The sequence below is a fragment of the Equus asinus genome, chromosome 1, assembly GCF_041296235.1.
Source record: "Equus asinus isolate D_3611 breed Donkey chromosome 1, EquAss-T2T_v2, whole genome shotgun sequence".
NCBI classification, from domain to species: domain Eukaryota; kingdom Metazoa; phylum Chordata; class Mammalia; order Perissodactyla; family Equidae; genus Equus; species Equus asinus.
This window is the reverse complement of record NC_091790.1, coordinates 144004674-144025088: the sequence shown is the minus strand read 5'-3', so window position 1 is coordinate 144025088 and position 20415 is coordinate 144004674. Positions and strand designations below refer to the sequence as shown.

The window sequence follows — 20415 nt, the reverse complement described above, 5'->3', positions numbered from 1 at the left end:
CCTACTTAAATCATATTTTTAAGATATGCTTGACTCTGCAAATGTTACTCTTATCCCATACGTTTTGTCCATCAAACTTCCAGAACCCTACCAATTCTCTTTCACAGATTCTACCTTTCAGACTGCCGTGTTAACTTTGTGTAATCACTACATTCAACAATCATGATTTACAAAATATAGTAAAAAGAAAGTTATTTCTGTCTCTGACTATCTTTTCAAGTAGCCCCTATCGGCTAGATCTTTCCTGGTGACCCGATGAAAATGAAGGCCGTCCCCTTGACATTCTCTGGTACCTCTCAGGTAATAAAAAGTTCTTCGGTCAAGTCTCACAATACAGGTGCAGGACAGTAACCAGATTGTTTATTCCTGTATAATACTCAGAATTCAATCTTGCTTTAAAGTTAAAGCAAATACTTCCTTGCAAACTTTTGCATCATGATTTTTACCTCGTTTTGAAACATGGTATCAATTTTCTCAGTGCTTCAACCAAAGATTCTACATTTGTATCCTTTTCTCTTCTTATGATCATAACTTTTAGAGATTATACTAGAATTCTCCCACTATTAGTTGTTAGCACATTTTATAGCACCTGTTTTCTATGTCAAATGAAAAATGAACCAAATCTGATGTGTCAGCAGATTTATTTTGTTCACCTTTTGGAAAAAAACAAAATTGCAGTATTATTTGTTTTATCTTCTACTTACCGCAAAGGATCATACGCTTTCTCCAAATGGTGACAACAAAAGGCCTAAACACCATCTGCAAGGCCCTCACTGAAATCCAGAGAAAACAATTTCATTTTAGTGAAGTCCCGTCAACTTTCTTTTTAAAATATTAGAGCCACCCCTGCCTCGCTGCCTTGTGCTCCTCCATCCCCTCAGCATTCCTGTTCTAGGCTCTGGCTCTGTAAATTACCTCATCCTGGCGTCTCATCACGCCTGTCGCCAACTCCTACCTGTTAATATATTCTCCCTGCCCAATTTCTGACTCACTGCTTTATTCATCCTGCTTCTCCTCATCTGTACTCCTGGCACCAAAACCCACTACCCTTATGTAAATGAAAGCTCATCCAAACCTACATCCTGATGTGTGAAAACTCCTTTTTACCCCATTTTTTGGACTCATATCCTAACAGAAATTCAACAACGCATTGACTTCATATCCCTTACTGGCCTCTCTGGTAAACATTTTCCTGCCTCTGACTGCTTCAACTCAGGGCAGACCAGACAAGGAAAGGGCATCAGCTGTCTCTGTTCCTTTCTACCACTTGGCTGGATTCCTAGTGACCCATTCCGCATTGACACTCATAAAACAATTACAGGTCACACGTGTCATAACCATCCTTTGAGATATAGCTCCCCTACATGTTATCTATGCCATACCCATGGAATCTATTCTCTGTCTTCATGAAATTCAACTTAAATCATGTATCTCCTAGACTTAGGATACATTTTCTCCACACCTGCTCCAAACTAGGGATATTAGAATTATCTAGGTAATCAGGAAGATCTGATGCATCATCTACCCCAGCATACCATTATCATTTTTATTCTCCTAAAACACACCTTTTTTATATAAATCTTTGCCCAAGCACCTTTAATGGTCTCCCTTTACCTACAAGAGTAAATGCCAGCTTGGATTTGAGCTCCTGCACTGTAGAGACCTAGCCTTACTGTATTGAAGATGGGGTTGCCAGATGTAGCAAATAAAAATAGAGGACTTTATCTGGCAAGCCTAATTAAAGGATAACCAACTGCAACAGCGAGACCATACTACTCCCAAACCATACAAATGTTATGCTCGCTACTATTCAAAATTCTAAACAATCAGTACAGCATGGACACTGACCAATCAGAATGGATGCAGATGGTTAACAAGCGATAAGGCTGGATTAATGCATCCTTCTAACACATCAGCCTGGAGTGCTTCTCACCTCCTACTGTGTTCCTCAAAAGAAATACCATTGCCCCTTCCTTTTGATGTTGTTAATGCATGAAGTCGATTCAGACTCCTACTAACCTCATGTACAGCAGAGCAGAACCCTGCTCAGTCTATTTTTTTTGCACCATCCTCTCACCTCTCACTTTCTGGCACTATATATCTGGCACTATATATTCTGGCACTGTATAGTGGAGACAATGCTCCACTGCTATTCATAGGGTTTTCATAGCCAATGTTTCCAGAAGTATGTGGCCAGGTACTCCTTCCTAATCTATCTTAGTCTGGAAGCTCTACTGAAACCTGTCCACCATAGGTGACCCTGCAAATGTTTGAAATACTGGTGGCATAGCATTCAGCCTCAGCAACACGCAGCTGCCACAGTATGACAACTGACAGATTGGTGCTGTGGTTCCGAGACAGGGAAAGGAACCCAGGCCACAGGGGTGAGAGTGCCAAATATTAACCACTAGACCACCAGGGCTGGCACACTTTCCTTTCCCCTCCAAATATTACCCATCTTTCAAAGATTTCTTAATGTTAACTTTCTCTGTAAAACCTTTCTGAACTACCTAGAGTAGTGTGAATTTGGTATTGAAGATCAAGTTCATTGCCCCCTTATCTGAATTTCTCTAGCAAGTACTGCTTATGTGACACATTTGAGACATGCTGCCTGTTGGGAGGCAATTCTCCATAGATCTTTGCATTTCTGCATATCTTATAAGCGGAGACACTGACTGCTCTTTGTTCTGGACTATCTTTTCAAGGAAGATTGTGCAGCAAAAAGCATGGGAAGATAGAGATAGTGTCTCCCCCAGGAGCAAAGTGCAGGTATGCTTACTGCCTATTATGAGACATTCACGTTTCCTAAGCTTAGGCTTTCTCTCCTGTCATAAAACTCAGTGAATATACAAACACTCATCTGGCCCATCTCTGTCATTTCCTTGGGACCTAGAGGCAAGGGGAATGACTCAAATATGCTAATGCTCATGTGACTTGCTGTTCTGAAAGTAATGAAGTCCTTGTTCTTTGACCTAATTGTCTCTTGTCTTCTGCCAGCATCCATGAAACTAACTGCGATAGGCCAACTTATAAGCTTATAAGTATGGTAAAATCTCAGACCCTTCACAGTTGCCGATGCTCCCTTACTATTTAAATGTTTCCAATATTTTTAACATGTAAATCAAATACCTAGTTGATTCTACCTTTCGTTCAATGCTTAGCTGTGTACATAGTGACAGCTCCATAAAAAATTCTCATTGAATGATACTTCAAGATATTTTGAGAGGCAAAACAAAAAATGTAAAGGGGAATAGGTTATAAAAAATTTTTAGGAAAGACTATAGACAAGGAAGGAAGTCTTCTTGAGAAATTGGGTGTTGGCTTAAAGTGAAGAATAAGGCTAAACTCAGAATGCTAGGGAAAGATCCAGACAAAGTGAAAGAATCCATAAGAACCTATTTCCAAATCTGATTTCGAATCTGTGCTGCATACTGGCACTGTCTAATTTGCAAAGAACCTACGTCATTATCATCCTTGCTATCGCCAACAAATTATTTACTTCTCTTATATGCTACTTGATAGTGTTAAGGATGCCACTGCCATGATGACAGTACAGTTGGACTGCAGGAATTAGGAATGCAGCAACACAGAGCTTCTCTAAGCCTTGAACTGAGGCAGGATGGGCCAGAGTTAGCAACCATATGGCTGTGGACTTCCAAACAGCTACAGGCCACTCTGGCATTAGCAATAAATTTGTGTAATGACCCTGTGCAGGAGCTACAGTGGAGTATTGCTATCAAGTAGAAGGTCGTGCACCGGAACATTGTGCTACATAAAACTACAACATTCATTTGGAAAAACAAACAAACACATTTTAAAATAGCCTAACATTAGAATGGCCTCAAGCTACCAGTATTTCTTTAGAAAGAGAAATTTGTAGTGTTCACCCTAGGAGCTCAGGTAAAAATGTCTATATAATTACTGAATTGACCTCTCTAGCATTCCACAGGTGATCTATAGTAAAATATATAACTTCTGTTAAAAAAAAAAAAAGTCAATGGAATAGTACTTGATTTTTAAGTAAAGTCCAATTTTGGAAAATCAAAACCTTTCTTGACCTCCAACTTTAAATTCAAAATAGGCACATGATTATGAACTAAACGTGAAGAATTTTCCTAGCCTCTTTCCCTGATTTTTAAAAATTTTACCAGACAATTTTGGATGCCCTCATGCTGAGTCTCATCACCCATCAGAACATTTAAATTAAAAACATCTGACAGACAGACTTGGCTCATGAATTCATTTTCATAATATTCAAATATCCACATCAAGGCTCTGTGCCTGATAAGTGGGTTTTTTTTTTTTGATAAGCATATTATAAGCCAGCAGGAGTCATCTTGAAAGCTACATTTTCATGCAAGAATTAAATATTAGGAGATTCCTAGGTCAGTATAATCAATTGCAATTTAAACTTTTTATTTTTTTTAGGACTTATCAGCTTCTAGAAATGAGTTATCATGACTTTCAAAAGAGATGACGAATGCCAGGAAAAAAAGCATTGTATTATGATGTTTTTCTGATGTTTCCAAGCCCCTTATTCTAAAACTCATAGTTAAAGTATAAAAAGTGACTAAAATAACGGGTTTATAAAATACATATTCTACAAGTTTTTTCCCTTCTCCCCGTCAACAATGCCTAAAACTTGAATATCAAGAAAGTTTATCCTGCCCACTTCATCCCTAACCTCAGCCAAGCTATCAGTCCCAGCCTCCTCAATAGCTGCCAAGGCTCAACAACTTATCCCAGATGTCACTGCCCACCTCTCTCTGCTCTCGCTCCAGTCCTTGACCCTAGGCTTCTGGAGTATAGCCACACCCAGTGACTAACAGTGCCATGGTAAAGGGAAATACCAACCGCTGCACATATTTTTCTTCTGAGTCCAAAAATAATGTACCTCATCCAGGCTTCCTGAGAATTAGTTTCTTAACACCCGAAGGTTATTCTAATAGTCACTTAATATAATCCTTGGCAAATAATGTGTGCTCAATCAATGGCTTTTTAACTGAGCTGAACTGATCGTGACAATTTTCGGCAGACCAAGAGAGTAGGCATTCTAGTTCTCACACATTTTTCGCTACACAGACGCAGACCCTGATACCAACTGACTGACCGGTCTTGCACAGAGAGAGGGAGACCATATGTGCTTGAATTCAACCAAAAATTAGGCTGAAAATATTACCCAATAATTCATTGTACAAGCAATTTGAGCCCCTTGATATTCATTATCAATTCTTCAGGTCAGATAACAAATCATGATAACCATAAAACAATTTTAAGCACTTACTATGCACTACATATTGTGGCCATCATGTTATACATGTTGCCTCTGCACTGGGTTATACCACACATACCAGTCAGGGCATGTTAGTTAATACCGTGGAATAAATAGCCCTGAAATATCAATGGCTTAAAACAGCAAAGATTTATTTCTAGCTCACATTATGTGGCCAGCAAGGACCAGCTGGGCTGACAAAGCACCACATCAACCCTCACTTCCACGATACTCAAGACCTGGGAAAGGTTGTGGCAACTTGTGCCCTGGTTTACAAAGGCTTCTGCCTGAAAAACACACACGTCACTTCCACTCACATTTTATTGGCCAAGCAAGTTATTGACTTTGAGAGTGCCCAGAAGAAGAATGAGAACATTATTAACAGCCCTAATGACAGACACTACTCTGTAGAATATTAGAGCCTTAAGTGAATTTGGAGATTATCTTATAAGATCCTGTCATTTTACAGATGTAGAATGAAGACCCAGAGAGATGAAGTCACGCAGCCACTCAGTGGTAGAGTCAGAAGAAGGGACATGGATCCTGAGATGGGACTTTTGCCCTCAAGCAATCATGCTCTTGTAGGAAATATGTCAATTTGTGTAAGAATAAGCACAGACAAGGCGGGATTTAGTAAGGAGGGCTATTTTGTTGGTTTATTTAGTTCAAAGAGAATCTTACTATAAGTTTCAGTTAAGTTCTGTTCTGTCCAGATATTTATCTATGATAGAACCTAGAAAGATCTTTAAACAAAGTTCTTAAAATGACAATAAAGAATGAAAGTAACTGGACTATTCACTACCTAATATGATAAGTTCAAACTATGTTTGAACATTTGTTGCACAATTTCTATGTCCCAGGTACCTTTCTGACATTTGATAGGTCCTAGTTCATTTAATCCTTAGAACAGTCTTTTAAGGTAGGTCCTAATACTTTCCCCATTTGACTGAGATAACTGAGGGACCGAGAGGTTAAATAACTTGCCCAAGGCCACACAGCTATTAAGTAGTAGACCTAAGATTTGAACTTGGACATTCTGAGGACAGAGTCTGCACTCTTAATCTCTGCCCTCCTAACCCACTACACTGTGTGTGAGGGCTTCATTTACCTGTCAATCTAAGTATGAAATAAATACACACAACAGTCTACAGTTAACATACAGCATCCATCTAATTTGAACTTCCAGTTCCTTCAGCAATGAATGACTAAAGGAAACGTCCCTAGCCTATCTAGGCTATTCCATTCTACCTTGTAGCCTGTAAGCTTGTTGAGGGCAGAGATCAGGCCAACAACCAGCACCACGCCAGCAACATAATTAATGCTTAATAAATATTTGTAGAGCAAATGAATGAACTAAACTTCTCCATTGTTTCTGGTTTATCATTATCACTCATAACCTCTAAACTAGAAAGTCCTTTCATTAAAAGGTTTTTTAAAAATTTTAATACACATTTCAAAAACCTTTAGGCTCTTGGTCTGAAAAGTTCAAATATAGTCTTTATCAGCTACTAATTTCTGCCATTGCACTCTGCAAACTTTTGCCTAAGAAAAATACGCTCTGTATATTTTGCTCAACTAGGTTGTGGGTATCAATCACACTGTGTGTTCTTCTGAGCTCCCCCATGCTGTTTAGCTGTTTGGTACCATATTCTGTAGCCTCCACGTACGTCCTCCAGTATCCCAAACAGAAGGTTCCCCCTGAGTTCATGGGAAGAAATTCAGTTGCCTGTTACCCTAGTACACATGAATTCCCCACTGCTCCTTAGTGTCTTGCCCACTGTCCAGAATCTAGGCTCAGAGATTATAGAAACAGGACAGAGAAATCAGTTACCAAACATAAGATTCACAAAATTCATCTTTTCATGTAGACGCGTACACTAGAAATTTTTTTTCTTCTCATGTATTGATCACCAGCTGAAACAAAAGAGGCAGAAGTCAGGCAGGGGGAGGGAAAAATAGAGAAAAAAAGAGACTGCAAGATACACTGATATATCCTAAACTCTGTTATCCGTACAGGAGAGAGATGGCATCTTGACTCCCTTTCTGATTGTTATATTAAGTACCTAGTTTCCTATATGAACACAGCTTTATATAACTAATCGGAAGTTCTTAAAGAATTCGAAAAAATCCATTGGCTTAGAGAGTATCCCTCAAATTGTGCTCCCTTGACATGGTTTTCCTCAAAATGCTTACGTATGCTCCATGTTAAATGGGTTCTTTGATCAAATAGACTAAAAAAAAGTGAGTTTAGGACAATTAAATGGGTTTCTTTTCATGGACTGCTCAGATACTTTTCAACACATACAACTGTATAAATAGAAATTTCTAGGGTACTTTTTAAGTTCATTATATTTTTCATCTTTTTATACCAGTATGGTGAAATAAAGCTAACTTTTGAATGTCCATTTTTTCCATAGAAAAGGTATCTCTGCAGAACCATACTTGTCAAGTAATTTCTTCCTTTCAAATTCAAAGCTGAGGACTTAAATTTCCCAAAAGCCCTATTGTTGAGATCTCATGTGTCAAATGAACATGTCATCTTAACACTCAGTCCTTCTAAGCACACACTACATTCACGCACACACACACATGCAATCAGTAAACTTCATTTATCTGGTTTAGGGAATTAATCATTCAGCATTATACAGTTCCTTACTTAGCAGGATCTTTGCATTGGTTGGGTGCTCACCTTCACCTAATTAATGCACCAAGAATGATTACTTGGACCATTTATCAGCTCTATAAGATCCAGCAAAGTGCTTGAAATTCACATCTCTTTCATCATCCTTCTTTCCCTTTGATTATTCTAGCCAGAGAGCTAAGTTTAACTTCTATCATTATAACTTACTCACTGTGTAAGTTGGGCAAATTTTTTCATCTTTGTTAGTCTCCATTTCCTCACTGCTATTGAGAATAGCCATACTCTCGCAGAGGACTCATAAGATTAAATGAGAACATTTATAATAGAAGGCTAGCACAACTCACTAACAGGAAGCACTCTACAGATGTCACTTCCCAATATTCTGTCACTCCACCTCATCTCCACCTTCCTTTCACCTCGCTATCTAATCTCCCTAAACCTTTCAATAAGAAAATTAAACATTCCAAAGCATACTTTCTATTCTTTCTAAATCATTTAATCAATTTCTAAATTGTCTATATAATTGGTACAGTGAAGTTCTCTTAAGAGGCAGTGAAATTAGGTGGGAAAATCAAAGGTTCCACCGTGCCTTGGTGGGATACATTCATCCAGTCATCCCTGTTCTAATCCTTCCAACCGCAATTGAAAAGATGCAACATTTCCTTCACTGAAAGTGTTGCAGACAAGCTTATGAAAGATGTCTAATGTGAAATTTGAAAAGAGGACAATTACTTTCTGCTGATGAGTTCATACCTCATCTTATTTAAAGAAAAAATATAGGTGACCAATTTCAAGTTAGATATTCCATGTCACAAAACTGCCGTTTTCTTTCCATTGCAAAATTTGAATTAATGCACATATTTGTAGGTATGATAAATAAGGAAGATGAAGCTTTGCCCTTATTTTAATTATGGCAAATTAAAGCATAGAGAAAGTGCATCCTTTGATTTTGAGATCTCATTGAAGACTGTGTCTCCATGTCTGAAAGAAATTTAATCAGGCTAAAAATGTTGATCGGTCTGCTTCAGCTTAACAAATCAGATATTTCACTGACTAACCTCAACATAGAATATTAAATCATAAGTCAAATTTTACTAATTTCCTCTCTTGCTTTGTGATGTACTCTTAGTGACATTTCAGAAAACCCTAAGTTTCATTCTCCATTAGCAAATGGTTTTCTCTTTGGAAAGTGTCATTACTCCCTAAATTGTAATTTTAAAAATAATTAACACCCTCCCTTATCTCTTAAGCAATAGAAAATGTGTTGTTTCCAACAAAATGTGTTGTTTCCAACAGATTTAGGCCATCCATAGTGCTTTAGAATTAAGATTTTAAATCAAAATATACCTAAGAGAAAATGATTTTCACTTTGTGATTTACCTAGTGGGATAATCCAAATCTTTATTCCAGAGGGATCTTATGGTTCTGCCCACATGGAGTTGTTCTAATCCTGTACAGTCACGCATTGCTTAAAGATGGGAAAACGTTCTGAGAAACGCGTTATTAGGCAATTTCGTCGTTGTGTGAACACCACAGAGTGTACTTATACAAACCTAGATGATATAGCCTCCTACACATCTAGGCTGTATGGTATAGCCTATTGCTCCCAGGCTACAAACATGCACAGCGTATTACTGTGCTGAATATATAGAAAACTGTAACACAATGGTGAGTATTTATGTATCTAAACATAGAAAAGGCACAGTATAAAAGATAAAAAATGGTACGCTTGTTTAGGGAACTTACTACGAATGGAGCTTGCAGGACGGGGTGAATCAGTGAGTGAGTGGTGAGTGAATGTGGAGGCCTAGGACACTACTGGACAGCACTGCAGACTTTATAAACACTGTACCCTTAGGCTACACTAAATTTATAAAAAATATTTTTCTTTCTTCGATAAGTTAGCCTTGGCTTATTGTAACTATTTTACTTCACAAACTTTTTAATTTTTTTAACTTTTTGACTCTTTTGTAATAACACAGCTTAAAACACAAACACATTGTACAGCTGTACAAAAATATTTACCTTATTTGCATTCTTATTCTATAAGCTTTTCTCTATTTTTTAAATTTTTTATTTTAAAATTTTTTGTTAAGAAAAGACACAACCATACACATTAACCTAGGCCTACACAGGGTCAGGAACATCAATATCACTGTCTTCCATTCCCACAACTTGTCCCGCTGGAAGGTGTTCAGGGGCAATAACACACGGAGCTGTCGTCTCCTATCATAGCAGTGTCTTCTTCTAGAATACTTCCTGAAGGACCTGCCTGAGGCTCTTCCTGAGGAGGTGTCACTCTTTTCAGAAGTATGCCCATGGTGGTTTGCTTGGTTTGTTTCTTTTTTCATCATAGATTTGCTTGTAAGCAGATAATGCACCACGAACATTCCTCTCTACTAATAAAAACCTTTTGGTGTTGGGACCTATGTTTTCATGCTTTTTAAGAAGCTTGTTGAAGTCTGTAAAAGCTTCTCCCAAACGCTTTACTATGAATTTTCTTGGGGGTGCTTCTTCTTTTTCTTCTCCTACAGTTTCCTGTTCTTTGCCTCTTCTTCAGCTATGCATTCCTCTTCCAGTCCTAACAACTCTTCTTTAATCAATACATCAGGAACCACGTCTAGGAGCCACTCAGTATTGTCCTCATCCACACCCAGGTTAAAGTTGTTTGCCATCTCAACCACAGCCTTGTTGATTTTCACAACCTCCTCATCTTTGGCAAATCTTTGAAGTCATGGATGAACCTCAGGAGTGTCTTCTTCCAGATGCCATTCCTACACTCCTTGGTAACGTCACACCAAGTCCAATCAAGATTCTTGATTCAGTCATAGATGTTGTAATCTTTCCAGAATTGCATTAATGTCTTCCTCAGTAGCACCAATAGCCTGGGCAAAGGTCCTTCTCAGGTAGTATTCCTTATAAGCTGCTATAACTCCTTGATCCATTGATTGAATAAAAGAGGTGATATTTGGAGGGAGAAATACTGCTTTAAAATTGGGATGAAGATCACCAATAAAAGGAGGATGTCCAGAAGCATTATCAAAACTAAACAAAATCTTGAAAGATATGTTATTCTCCAAACAGCACTTCATTTCTCTGGCATAGCAATTCAGAAGGGCATCTTAGAAGAGGAGCTGCGTCATCCCTGACTTTTTATTGCTCCTGTAGTACACTGGCAGTGTGTGTTTGCAGGCCCTAGAGTGCTCACTGTGCCAGATCACAAAGGATTTCAATTAGAAGCCTGCAAGATTGCCCCCAGGCAAGACCGTTATCCTGTCCTTAAAAGCCTTGAAACCTGGCATTGACCTGGCCTCCTTAAGGATGAAAGTTCTTTCAGGCAACCGTTTCCAGAACAGGCAGTTTTCATCCATATTGAATATTTGCTCTGGTAAGTAATTTTCCTCCACAATCCGTGTATCTACAGTTTCCAAAAATTCTTCAGCTGCCTTCACATCAGCACTCACAGACTCACCACCTACTTTCACATTATGTGGTGAATAACAATTCTTGAATTGTTTAAACCACCCACAGCCAGCAATAAATTCAGCATTGTAAGGCAGATCCAGTCTTTTCTTTCAACATCACAAACAAACTTTTTGCCTTGTCATGATCATCATGGTGCTGAGAGGAATATGCTTCTGTGTCTGGTCTTCAACCCAGGGATTAGAAGTTTCTCCATGTCTGATATAGGCCCTTCCAATTTTTGTTAGTTTTGTTGCCTTCGATGAAGTAGATCCTTTAACAGCTTCTGTTACTCTGTTCCTGTTCTTCAAAGAAGATTGTAGCTATTGTGGAATGGGAAGTGCCTGGCTGGTGAGCACTAACTGGCACTGATTTTCCACCTTCGTCGTCCTTAATCACTTTTAATTTTGTTTCCAGGTCAATCACTTGACGTGGCCTCTTACTGGCAACGTCAGCAGTGGATTTGTACACTTAGGGGCCATGATGAACAAAACAACACAAGATCAAATCAGGCACAAGAGAAAATAATACAACCAAGAGATGTAAACACAAGATATATGAGGCTGCTGCCAGCATAACACAGCATACCGTTTTACAGTAAACTTTGTCATACAGAGTACACTCTAGAATAATGATAAAAAGTATAGTATAGCAAATACGGAAACTAGTAACATAATCGTTCATTATCATTATCAAGTATTACGTACTGTACATGATTGTATGTGCTATACTCGTATACAACCAGCAGCACAGTAGGTTTGTTTACACCAGCCTCACCACAAACATGTGAGTAATGCGTTGCACTAGACATTATGATCACTATGACATCATTATGCCACAGGAACTTTTTAGCTCCGTTATAATCTTATGGGACCGCTGACATATACGCAGTCTATCCCTGAAGAAAACGTCATTATGTGGTTCATGACTTGCATTTTACCAATGGCATTGGTCATAATAGGCATATCCCATAGAATTCCCCCTCTGAACAGCAGCAACCCTCTTTCCACTTCCTGTCAGAATCAATTACGCTAACCAAATATTGTAACCCCTTTTTTTCCTGTCCTCCTAGTGACCTGAGAAGCATGAAATGGGCAGGTCTCTACTTTCAATTAAACAAACAATTGGTGTGTTTCTAGAAGCATTTCCTACTTAAGCTAAAGTCAGAAACTGGCATCTTAGAGAAGAAAAGGAAAGATTTTGCAAGTCAGTTAAAATAGTTAGGGCAACCATGGTTTTGTTCCTGAATCCGTGAATTTCAGTCATGTAAGAAACAGCAACATATGTCAGTAGTTGATTCAGACATATGTTACATTCTATAAGAAAAGACTTTCTCCTATCTGGCATGAGTTCTTCTTCTTCTTCTTTTTTTTTTTTTGAGGAAGATTAGCCCTGAGCTAACATCTGCTGCCAATTCTTCTCTTTTTGCTGAGGAAGACTGGCCCTGAGCTAACATCCATGCCCATCTTCCTCTACTTTATATGTGGGATGCCTGCCACAGCATGACTTGCCAAGTGGTGCCATGTCCACACCCGGGATCCGAACCGGAGAACCCCAGGCCACCGAAGCAGAACGTCCGAACTTAACAACTGTGCCGCCAGGCTGGTCCCTGGCATGAGTTTTCAATAGGGTATCCTACTGTTTATAAAACACCAGCTGCTTCTAGGTGATCAGGTACATAACATCAGTGAATCTCATGAACAGCATCCCATCTCCTTGCTTCTTTCACTCTAACATGAGTTCCTTAGGAAGAAACAATGTGGTATAGGATACTGTAATGTAAACTGCATTCAGCAGTTTTTTGAGTAGAGTTTGTTCTGGCAAGAGCATAATACAGGAGGAAAATCAATCTGAACCCAGGAGGACGGCAAATTGCTGCCTCCTCCAAGATGAAAGGAATCTAATAAAGTCAAACTGCTACAAAGTAGAGGACAGGTCTCTCTAGAGTTAGCACTAAATCAAGGGCCCAGTGTTGGACTTTCCAATTGCAGATGACCACTAAACAATGATGGTATCCAGATTCCTATTTCTAGTAAGGAAAATACATGTTGTTGGGCTCGTGCTTAGGTCCATCCCTTACATCATAATCACTTTCTTCATTAGCCTATTTATTCTCTTCAAAGGAGCTTTTAGTGTTAACTATTTTCGCTTTCTTATCTCCAATGCACTCTTGAACCTGATCCAGTCTGGCATTCATACTCACCACTGGGCTTAAATAGCTCTTTTTTTTTTTTTTTTTTTTTAAGATTTTATTTTTTCCTTTTTCTCCCCAAAGCCCCCCGGTACATAGTTGTGTATTCTTCGTTGTGGGTCCTTCTAGTTGTGGCATGTGGGACGCTGCCTCAGCGTGGTTCGATGAGCAGTGCCATGTCCGCGCCCAGGATTCGAACCAACGAAACACTGGGCCGCCTGCAGCGGAGCGCGCGAACTTAACCACTCGGCCACGGGGCCAGCCCCTAAATAGCTCTTTTTAAGAAAACTAAAAGCTTACATTTGCACAAATCCAATGGTCAGTAATCAGTCCACATTCTGCTCAACCTCCTCAACTCTCCTCCTTGAAACTTTGCTTATTTTGGCCCCTGGAACCCAACTTTCTCCATTTTCTTTCTACTTCACTTCTCCTCTTTGCTAAATCCTTCTCATCTCCCAACTTCTAATCACTGCAGTTCCCCAGGGCCCTATCCATAGACATTATTTCCCTATCTACACTCCCTTTAGCGATGATGTCACCTAATCTCTTAGCTTCAAATTTCCTTTATATGCTAGGAATTCCCATATTTATATGTTCAGACCTCCTCTCTAAATTCCACACCCATATAACTACCTACAATATCTCCATGTAGTTATTTACTAGGAATCTCAAAAATAATATGTCCAAAATTTTTTTCTTCTTATCCTACACTATGTTCCCCATAACATCCTCCTCATCTCAGTAAATGTCAACTTTATCACTCTGTTGCTCAGATTGAAAACTTTGGAGTCATTCTTGATACCTTATTTTTACTCATACCCACATCAAATCCATTAGCAAATTCTGTCTGCTCTACTTTCAAAGAATATTCGGAATCCATGCACTTCTTACCACATTGCCCACAACCATCCTATTCTAATCGATTATCCCTTTTCCCAAACAATTGAATAGTTTCCTAACCTGTTTCCTTCTTTCCCCTTACCTCCTATAATCTATTTCTCACACAGCATTCTAAATGATCCTTTTATTTATTTATTTATTTATTTATTTTTAATTTTGGTGAGGAAGATTGGCCCAAAACTAACATCTGTGTCAATCTTCCTCTTTTTGTATGTGGGACGCCACCTCCACATGGCTTCATGAGCCGTGTGTTGGTCTGCTCCTGGGATATGGACTCGTGAACCCTGGGCCGCCAAAGCAGAGTATGCAAACTTAACCACTACACCACTGGCCCAGCCCCCAAACGACCCTTTTAAACCATAAGTCATAGCATGTTACTCTTCTAACTGAAACCCTCTAGTGTCTTCTCACCTTGGAATTAAATCCAAAGTCTTTATCATGGTTTACAAGACCCTACATTATCGGGCCTCTGCCTTCTCCACTTCTCTCCTATCTTGCTGTCAAATAGGCCTCTGATGTTTCTTGAACAAACCAAGCATATTCCTGCCATTTATTACAAACTCTCTGTAATGCACTTACCCCTTATTAGTGTGAAGTTTCCCAAACAATATCTAAAATATCACTTCATTACTCTCCATATACTGATGCTTCTTCAGTTTTTTCTTCTTAGCAACTATCACGGTATGTATAATTTTAATTGATACTTCTCTTCCTACTGTAAGAATTTATGAGTTCCATAAGAGCAAGGGCTTTTTTGTTTGTTATTTATGTTATGCTAAACAGTGTTATTCCTGAAACAGTGTACAGAACATGTAGGGATTTGGTAAATATTTGTTGACTGGTTGAATGAACTAATTCAATAAACAAGCACTGGAGTGACTGGAGAATGAGATTGATTGACATCCATAGAATGGTCATCTTGTCCTTTCCATAGGGTGCTTTTGATGAGAATTCACATAAGACTCAAATATTCTCTCACTCTGGGGCCACTCTGGGAAATCCAAAAAATGTTTGCCTTTCCTTAGACCTTCTTGTCACCACCAATCCTTGAATTATTCTGTTTCCAAGACTCTAATTATCTAACAATCTTAATCAATACCCACGAGTCACACAGTTCTTTATCACAAGCCTTTTCTTCTGCCAAAGAGGACAATATGATAGCTTTGAAATTAAGCCCACCTAGAGAATTTTCCTTTGCACTGTCCTTCAGGAGCACTATATATCATGCAGCACCATCCGTAATTCTGACTTGAATCTTCTCCTCAATAAACAGGTGATAACAAACTCTCCACGTAGCCATGAATGTGGGTTCACAAAGGGTTAGCAGTGAGAAGAGGTAGGCAGGCTAAAGGCTTGAACTACCTACTCAGGCAACTTTCCTGTGCCTTCAGGATCTGCTGGTTTGACATTGCATTTGATGATGGAGTGCTGCAGGGCACCCCCTAACTTAGTGCTAGGCAGGTATGATAGTACCAATTTATGAGAGGCAACTCAGGTCATTTCATCCCCTGGTCCTTGGGTCTCTACTGAACTAGTTACAAATAAGAGCTGCTTCTTAATACGAGTACAGTTTTTTGCCCAAAGGGAATTATTTTGCTTCCTCTCTGCTATGGATTCTCCTCTTAGAGCTTGACTTATTTTCACTCAACTTTCCAATCTGCCCCAGAAAAGTTATCATCACAATATCTGCTAGATCGTTAAGTAGAGTGGCACAACAGCTTTCCTGGACCAGTTAGAGAGCACTTCTCTTGCTCTGGATATCTTCAGGGTCATAGAACACATGCAGATGTAAAATGCATTACCTCTAAAGCATACCTACAAAAAAAATTTCAAAGAATTGTATCGCTTTCTTAGTGGTACATCTCAATGAATAATGACTTGTTTCTCACTTTGAAGAAAAAATCTTGATATTCCCCACATACTTCAAAAAGAGTTGACAGGATGCTATATTATCAAGATTCTTATCCTCTTCTTCTGGCACTTGGCATGATGTCTTACCAAGGCTTCCAGGGTTTCTTCTACTTCCTTTTCTCCTCATACTATCAGGATGTAATAAACGTGGTGAACTAACATGACATTCAGTGGGACAGTGATATAGTCACATTTCTTTTAGACAAAATTGTAGCACAAAGCTGGACAATTGATCAGACCCAGAGGCAAAACAGTAAGAGTGTACTGTTTTCCCTTCCAGGTAAGAACAAACGGCTTCTGTTATTTTTTATTTACTGGACAAAGGGGGAGAATATTCATCAGTTTAATAGCCACACAACAGATTCAATGGGCTGTAGTAATTTTCTCAACTAAGGAGACTTCATCAAGAAAAGCAGCTGTAATTGAATTCACCACATGATTAAGTTTATAATAAGCCACCATCATCCTCCGAGATACATCTGTCTTGTGTGTTAATCTAACTAGGGATGTGATTAGAATCATCAATCTTCACTTTCAAGCCTACAGTAGTGGCATTAACATCTAAAATTCCTCGAGAGATACAGAGTTGATTTTGATTTACTCTTTGGGGAGAGAATGGAAATTCCAGAGGCTTTTACTTGCCATTTCTACCACAAAGGGATTCACACCAGTGGTTCTCAACCCACAGCAAAATTGTGATGCTGTGTATTTTTATACTCCTCTTTTCTTTCCCTTTTCCTCCTTCCTTCTTACTTTATAGACTTAAAGCTTGATTTCCAGCACCCTTCCGTAAGCAAAAAGTGAGAAGGTGTTACTGTCTTTTGCCCTTTGAAATATACTAAAGTCCAAATGAAAAAGAAAGATCATAAGCTTCAAACAAAAACAAATGCATTTCTAATTGTAAACCCATCACTTGATAAATCATGCATCACTTTGCCCACGTGCATTAACTTCTCTAAGCCTCAGTTTTCTCATCCATAAAAGGGTGATAGGTCTAATGACTCATGAGGCAAAATCACTGAACATAGGCATTTATAATAACCACAGAGTTGTAAAGCACATGCTGATCCTTTTGCCTAAAATCCTCCAATTCTCCAACCCTTTGACTCTTCCTTTGGATTTCTGTGAGAAATATATTTTGTTTCCGTAGTCTGATTAGGTCAAATTCTCTCTTACTCCCTTAACACCGTCTCTCTCCCCTTGGTAATGTTTGTCTCAGTTGTTGTCTTATATTCGTTTTTATATATATTTGATTATTATCTGTCTTTACCAATGCTCTGTATGCCCCTTGAGGGGAAGCCATGTCTGCTTTTGATCATCTTTGTAGTCTCAGTATTTAGCATAGGGCTTGACCACTGTAGGCACTTAAAAATTAGTTGAACAAATGAATGGATATCACAAGGCAACAATTAATGAGCACTTACTGTGGTGTAACACTCTACACCAAGTGCTTTATTTCCACTATACATATAATACTCAAACAGCCCTCGTATTTCTTCATTATAAATTTGAGAAAGTGAGATTCAGAAAAGGCTAAATGCTGAGATTTTCTCACTATTTTCCTCGTTGGTCTGAGCATGCTCTTTCTTCCTACAATATCTTCATCACACATTCAAAAATCTTAGGTCCGTGATGTAATTTGCCTGCACTCTCAAGACCTCCAACTCAGTACAGCTGATTTGGGAACTCTAGTCTGCATCAGACATATCTGAAAACTGGTTTAAGTATTTCCCTCATGCACAGAGATTCTAATTCTGTAGTTTAGGAGAGAATTTGAGTATACGTATTTTTATAAAATACTTCAGGTGGTGCTGATGCTAAGGCAAGGAATATGCATATCACTTCAGAAATTTTGAGATCTAGGAGCCCAGAGTTAGGGAAGTAAAGAGTTGGTAGAGTTGGAATTCTCAGTGGCAAACCACAGAGAACTTCATTGTTAGGGAAAAGAAATTCTCACTCGGAAGCTGAACTCCAGTATCTGAAATACACAAGAGTTCTAGGTGGTCAGAGATTGTTAACTAGTACTGTGATATGCAAAGAAACCATCAACACTGACAACTTTAAAAATATGTGCTGGAAAATTGATTTCATAGGCTGAGGAATCTTGATTTGGTAGTAAAAGAAGCATTAGAATTATTTATGTGAACTGTTTTACATTTATGCCTAATAACTACGCAGCCTAATAAAATTAATGTATACCTATAAACGTGTGTCAGAGTCCTTTTGCGTAATTGGAACAGTGATCTCTGTAGATCCTAGTCTTTTTAGATTACTTCCCTAGAACCACAGACATTTGATCACAACTTTAAAACAAATAGTAAAAGTCTGAATCATATATATAGATTTATTTTAGGTGATTGTTTTTGGAATTGTCTTATACCCTACTGGAAAGAGAAAACTGGTATATACTTTCTATACTTTCTAGAGGGCAATTTGGCATCTCTGAGAATGGCAAGATATTGGAGAAGGACACAAAATGATCTGTGCTCTTCCAAACACTCCATATGATATCTCTAAGCAGTGGACAAGGGAGCCCTGTACGTCCCCCTGAGACACACACTTCAAATGCTAACATAGGACTCCATGTATAGAAATGGGCACTTTCACTCTAAGAGTTAAATGCAATACCTCGCCTTTGTTTGTCATGGAGATTCTCAGATTATTTTTCCTTAAAATGTTTGCCAAAACCTCTATGAAAAGCAAATAGGATTTTCCACTTGCACATTCAACCTGTGCATCTCATTTATATAATTCTCTTGATTCTTCAAATATTAACATCTAGGCAGGTACAATGAAACTCAACAAATCAAGCCAAAAATAGGTATGTTATCAAATTAAGGAAAATTCAAACCAGACCCTATAGATTTCAAATTTCAGGCAACTCTTCTTCTTTAAAATAAGATATATATTATATTGATATATGTAATTGTTAAGCTAAGACTCTAAATCAAGTTGACCATAGTTCAAATATCAGCTCTGCCAACTACTAGCTGTGTGGTCAGAGGCAAAGTTTCTTAACTTCTTCAAGACCCAGCCCATTTGTCAGTAAAATGGGCATATATCTATTGCATAGGTTTGATGTGAGAATTAAATGAAAGCATGTATTTAAGGGTGCATTAAAATGTACCAGGTGTAAGACAGATATCAAGAATTATTACTTTTTATTATTACTAGTCAGAATTGATAATAAAAAATATTGAAAACAATCATGATAGTGATTATCATGGGGATATGAGAAGAAGAACGAGGTCTTTCACAAACCTCAAATCTGTAAATACCTTAGATTGTGGCTACAGCTGTTTGTAAACTCTGACTCCATTTTCAATTCTGCCTTTTAGATTCTGATGGATACTTGCCTTTCTCAGCACAGTTTTTCAAAAATATTTAAAAATTTGGGGTTAACTTACCTGTTGAACAAAATGACAAATGTTCCTTTAGTTCCCGGTTTCCAAGTTTCATAGTCGTTTCGATGTCTTTTGGAAGACAGAAGGTATTGCAATGCTCAAATGGTAGCAGTATTTTTATCAGATGGTCCATTAGTCAGTTTTCTCAATGTGAAAAGCTGAACTTGGTCCACAGTGCTGTCATTTAGCATTCTCACCCGTAAAAAGAAAAATTAAAGAGAGATGGAAACTTGCTATTTTTCTCTTTCAAAAGTAAAACCAAACCAGTAAAATTGTCATCAGGCCACTTTTTTCACAAAAGCATTGGATGTTATCCCAAATGCAAATTAAATTGTGAGAAACGTCTCCATTCATTTTTGAGGACAAAGCAGAATAACTGAGGACAAAGCAGGCCACGAGTTGAAAGCCAAGAAGGAAACTAAAATGTAAATGAGCACCCATAAACTCACATTAATGTTGTCTTTGCTTTATTTGACAAACAAAGAAATAATGTGGGATTTGATTTTACTGCTAAATATCTGGCTAAATGTTGATTAACATAAAAGTATTTAATTCGGGACACTTAAATTGAGATGCGGTCTACCTAACTTCTATGGATGTTAACTTTTTGTTGTTGTTAGTGCCGTCGAGTGGA

General features: G+C 38.3%; 1 long non-coding RNA gene across 1 annotated transcript in view; it reads right to left on the bottom strand.

Moving 5' to 3' along the window:
• Positions 1-20035, bottom strand: part of LOC123288018 (uncharacterized) — an 80501-nt gene extending 60466 nt beyond the window's left edge. The window contains exon 1 of the long non-coding RNA XR_006531500.2: positions 19785-20035. This is a non-coding gene — a long non-coding RNA (uncharacterized lncRNA). The remainder of the gene's footprint in view (positions 1-19784) is intronic.
• Between the last annotated feature and the right edge of the window lie 380 nt (positions 20036-20415).